This window comes from Oncorhynchus tshawytscha, linkage group LG16, assembly GCF_018296145.1.
Source record: "Oncorhynchus tshawytscha isolate Ot180627B linkage group LG16, Otsh_v2.0, whole genome shotgun sequence".
Lineage (NCBI taxonomy): Eukaryota > Metazoa > Chordata > Actinopteri > Salmoniformes > Salmonidae > Oncorhynchus > Oncorhynchus tshawytscha.
Genome location: NC_056444.1, coordinates 33517412 through 33522353, shown reverse-complemented (window position 1 = coordinate 33522353; position 4942 = coordinate 33517412). Strand labels below are relative to the sequence as shown.

Sequence of the window (4942 nt, the reverse complement as noted above, 5' to 3'; positions counted from 1 at the left end):
GTCCGTGCCCTGCTTACTCATTTATCGTGGTCAACTTTTTTTCATCAGGAACGGGAAGGAAACGCTCTCCAACCTTGCTTTCCAAAATCAATGAATTGAGAAGCGAAATGGAGAGGAAAATCGGCAACTTGGAGGCCAGTGGAAGTTGATAAACCTGCTTCTTTGTTAAAAGTGAATGTTGCCTCTTGGTTGGAGTTTTTATCACATGGAAAGGATGGGGTCCATATATCATACTGAGTCAAGACCACACCCTTGTCTGATAATAGTACACGTAGTTTAAAAATGCTTGTTGCTCATGGCATTGATTGCCCTGCCCTACCAGTAGGTTACCTGCATTCTGTAGCAGGTAATGTGCCGTTGGATGCACTGGCCCATTCACACCAGCAGAGCACGCTATGGTACAGTCACACACTATCAAAATAACGGAATCTGATGAGTGGAAAAAACAAGCTATTGTACATTTTGGTGATATGTTTTCAGTAATTCTTTTACTTAGCTTTGCCAGGACTGGCTTTTAGACTGGCTTTTTCTTAGAAAGAATGCTGATTTATTTTTGGTGCGGATAATTTGGACAAATCCAAATCCGAATTTGGCAACTCCAAAATCCCCCGTAATCTATTATTAAATAATTAGATAATTGTGGGTCAGTCTTGAAACGTCTGTCACAGATTTGGCTTGAGATGGTAACCGATGGTGACTCAAGAAACCGAGACGGTAAATTAGGAGCTGTCTTGATGATCACCAGACCATTGTATTTCAATTGTCAGATCATTGCGACTAAGAGAGACCCATATCAACCCCATCACGTTACACATGTGGCATGGGATATAGTAGCCTATAGGCTAAACCAATAAACTACATTTGTTACAAATTAAACTGTAATTTTGAACAAATAACCTATTTTCGAAATTAAGACTGGTAGAATAGCTTTCAAGGAAAGCAAGTGGTAGCCTATTGCCACTAGGTGAGACTATTGACCACCAGATGGCATGCCAGGAGTAGCCTATCGTCCATCAAAGTTGGCAGACAGACAGAGAGGCAGACAGACACAGGCAAGGCAGGCAGGGTGGGAGAACCGACCAACCCAGCGCTCACAAGCGACAGCACCACGGCAGAGTGAAAACGAGGCGGGGGATTGGGAACACTGAATACAGAGCTAGCGTACTCGAGTCGCGTACTGGAGCAGCTAAGATCACTGATATATCTGGAGGAAAAGTTCCGCACAAAACAAACCGCCGTTGGCCAGCTTATTCTTTGAAGAGAAAGGAGATACCGTTAAAAAGGTGTGTAGGCTTACGTTACATCATTCATCGCAAGACCGCAGATAGTTATTGGTTACTTCCAGAGTTACCTTGTTGTGATGCATAGTTGCAAAAACGACTGGCTACTTTGGTTTCTTTGACCTCGAGTTTCTTCACAGAGGGGTGCATTAGAACCTACTGTTGTTGTGGTGTAGTAACATAACTATATTTATAAACGTGAACTCTGTTTTGATATTTAGGCTACAACGCTGGGTGATATCGGGGTGCCAATATTGTTTTGGTTGTAATGTACGTGGTTTTTCACGTGGAACACTGGCTACATTTTTGTACAACGCATTGCTTTCTTAGCATAGGTAGCCTACAATTGGTAAACATATTATTCCCAACAGGTCTAACAGTTTGATATGATATATCACATCTGTGTCAAATGTTTCTTAAAGGATATTTTTTTCCTCAGCTTTGTCTGCACCACAACTAACGTTAGTGGCTATTAGTGGCACTAGCCAGACTTTCCTGGTTTGGGAATGAGCGTTTCTGTCTCGTCGGGGGCTTTTGTTGAAATTGAATATGGATTAAACTCCTTTTGTTGTATTTGAATGGTGCTTTTCCATCTAGACTTACCACCACACCAGCGTGTCGCCAGTGTTTTATGTTAATGTTAGCTCTAGTGTTATTGTGTTTCCACCAGGGAGTTATGGAATAAAAGACTGGCCAGCAGAATCAACAACCTCCATCATTCAAGACTGTTGCTTTGTGAAACGGTGTTAAAGTTAGCCATTGTTATGTAAATGAGAGCTGAAAGGTACCCAAGACCTTGCCTTGGCTCCAAGTCAGAGCAGGTCTGCTGGAGCCTAGTTACATGATTTTTGGTGTCCATTACTGGGCGTTACAGGAAAGCCCCATAGAAACCACCGCCATAGATTTATAAACTACCCATTTTTTTCTTGGCGATACTTTCTTCGTTTTTGATTCGGTTAAATGTCCGTTTCCAGTTGCAGGTGGTTCTACAACAAACAAAAAAACCTCAAAGATATTAAATCCATGTTTTTGCTTTGCCAAGTTGTTTAATGCAATGCTTCTTTGCACCATTACTTATCCCCATCCACACACCAATTTGCAACTACAATTGGGAAAACATTTGAACAGCAGTAGGCCTATATGCACATGTTGTTGGCTACCGCACAGCCTTGGTGACATCTGTTATTCTGTTTCCAATAGAACCACTGGGACAAAGGCATGTAGAATCTCAGTGTTGTGGTGCTTGCATGGCCAGCGATGCGTAGATGTGTGAAAATGAAAGGATAGTTAATGTTCCTTACATAATGATAATCCATCCATCATCCTCAGACCGTAGGACAGGTCCCCCAGTTTGTCCGATTTGTTTCTTTCTAATAATAGGACATATTGTTCTACATAATAATTTCCAACGATCCATTTAGTGTGTGGCTGTGGATGGATGGAGAGATCGTCACAATAAACTGATGCTTAAGATCAGGGGTGTCAAACAGATTTTGCCCCTCGGGCCGCATTCAGTCTTCAATGAGTTCCGGGGGGCTGCACTGTTCACGGGTTATATTTCATTCCCTTCAAAGTTTGGAAAAAAAAAAAATTCTTCTAGCCATCGTTTTTCGAATTTTTGATGTTCCCTGACTGTCTAGCTTTCATTTCGGTGATTATTAGAGAGCTCTGGACACAGTCAAGAAACTGTATGAATGTATTCCCCATGGGCCATATGTTTGACACCCCACTTTAGATCTTATCATGGGGCGCTTATAGATCTTATTGGTGCATAGCCTACAGGTGAACTGAACATCAAGATAAGCATGAATAATACCCTATTATGTGCGGTATAAAAGAGGGTAATCAACAAGTCGCCTAGTATTTTGGAGCTCATTCAATAGGGTGAAACCTCCCAAAGGTGAGCCATTGCCATTTTGAAAGGTATTTTTTTACTTGTCTGCTGTTTTGATTTTAATCAATAACAGAGCAACTAGTTGGCTTATATTGCTTAAGGACTGACTGTAATTTGTTCTTCTTAGAGCAGAGAATTTATCTGAGATGGATTGCAATTCCCTGTTTCCTGTTTCACAGCCTGCCACAGAAATTAATGACACATCTGTCGGAGTTTGTGCCCCAAATAGCACCCTATTCCCTATATTCTGCACTACTTTTGGCCAGGGCCCATAGGGGAAACAGGGTTCTATTTGGGATGCAGACAGAGAGAGGGGAGTTGGTCTTCAAAAACACTGTTACTCAAGCTGTCACTTTCATTGTTTCCCAGAAGTCAGCCGAATTTACAGTTAGCTGTAGTTTAGAATGGGTTGATTTAAGTGTCGGAAGTAATGCTTCGGCTCCATCACCAGTTTTCTTATCTGGGTTTTGAGGTTTGTTGTGGGTTTGATTGACACCTCTTCCATAAAAGTCATCCATTGGTTCAATTGTGTTGCCATGGAAATCTCAGACCAGGAATATTACGGAGAGCAACTTTTTGTTAGAACTGTAGATTAGTTATAAACGTAATATTAACAGTCATATGGTCTTTAGATATAATGACACTGCCTCCTTGGGGAAAAGGAGCCTAATGTATAACTCATACAAACATAATGCCTTGTCCCATTCTCTGTCTACTCTAGCCAACACTTACTGTATATCACTAATGTATATCATGCAATACATTACAAGGAACAATATACCATTTGGTTACAATGTGTACAGTATGAAATGAGGCTACAGAGTGCCCAAACAAAGTGAATCATCCATCTTAGGAGGTGGTGGCATGATGAAAAGGTATGTGAGCCTGTTAGGGAGTGATTGCTGTGGGTATGCAGCACCACTCGTGTTGCTGTTATCGGTATTAATGGCAGTCTCCAGTCCCTCCTCTTTCACCATGTGTGTGTCAGAGAGTAAGTCAGTCTCCCCTCTTCACACCCATAGATATGCTGGGTAGTGTAAGCTGAAGAGGGAGAGCTCTGGTTCCTGTGTGTGACACGAGAGGACGTGTGACAGAAGTACACATACGGCCTCCACATGCTTCCTAGGCGGAACAGTTCGGAAAGAGTTTGTGCGTATATTAACATTTTGTGACGTTTTGGACTTCGGGCACACAATTGTTTTCTCGGGGCCAGCCGATGTTCGGGAGCCAAAGTCTACACCCCTTCTTCCATGATAGGTCAACTGTAGGGATTCTTCAATAAAGTATTTTTGTTGTCATTCAACGAGCGCTTGTTTTCATGCACATTTTTTTCTTTGAGAAATAGTGCACCAAACATGTTAGTTAGATGTAAAATTGTGCGACGAAGATATCCTCTGCAAAATCCTCAAAATGAATAACCAATTTCTTGATTCCGGGATGCTGGCCTTCATAGCAGACTTCCTGTGTCTGTGTTCTTTTGCCCATCTTAATCTTTTATCTGTCAGTTGAAGACTTGTGAGGTGTCTGTTTCTCAAACTAGACCCTCTAATGTACTTGTCCTCTTGCTCAGTTGTGCACCGGGGCCTCCCACTCCTATTTTTATTCTGGTTAGAGCCAGTATGCGCTGTTCTGTGAAGGGACTAGTACACAGCGTTGTACCAGATCTTCAGTTTCTTGGCAATTTCTCACATGTAATAGCCTTCATTTCTCAGAACAAGAATACACTGACGAGATTCAGAAGAAAGGTCTTTGTTTCTGGCCACTTTGA

At 41.9% G+C, this 4942-nt stretch overlaps 1 protein-coding gene across 3 annotated transcripts in view; it reads left to right on the top strand.

The window, feature by feature from the left end:
- The first annotated feature begins 896 nt into the window (after positions 1–896).
- LOC112215604 (rho GTPase-activating protein 12) overlaps positions 897–4942 on the top strand; it is a 107358-nt gene continuing 103312 nt past the window's right edge. For 2 of the 3 annotated variants that reach the window (XM_024374766.2, XM_024374767.2), the window contains exon 1: positions 900–1283. The gene's annotated coding sequence lies outside the window, so the exon portion shown is untranslated. Of the gene's footprint in view, positions 1284–4942 lie in introns of all 3 variants that reach the window. The other variant, XM_024374764.2, reaches the window with a different exon arrangement.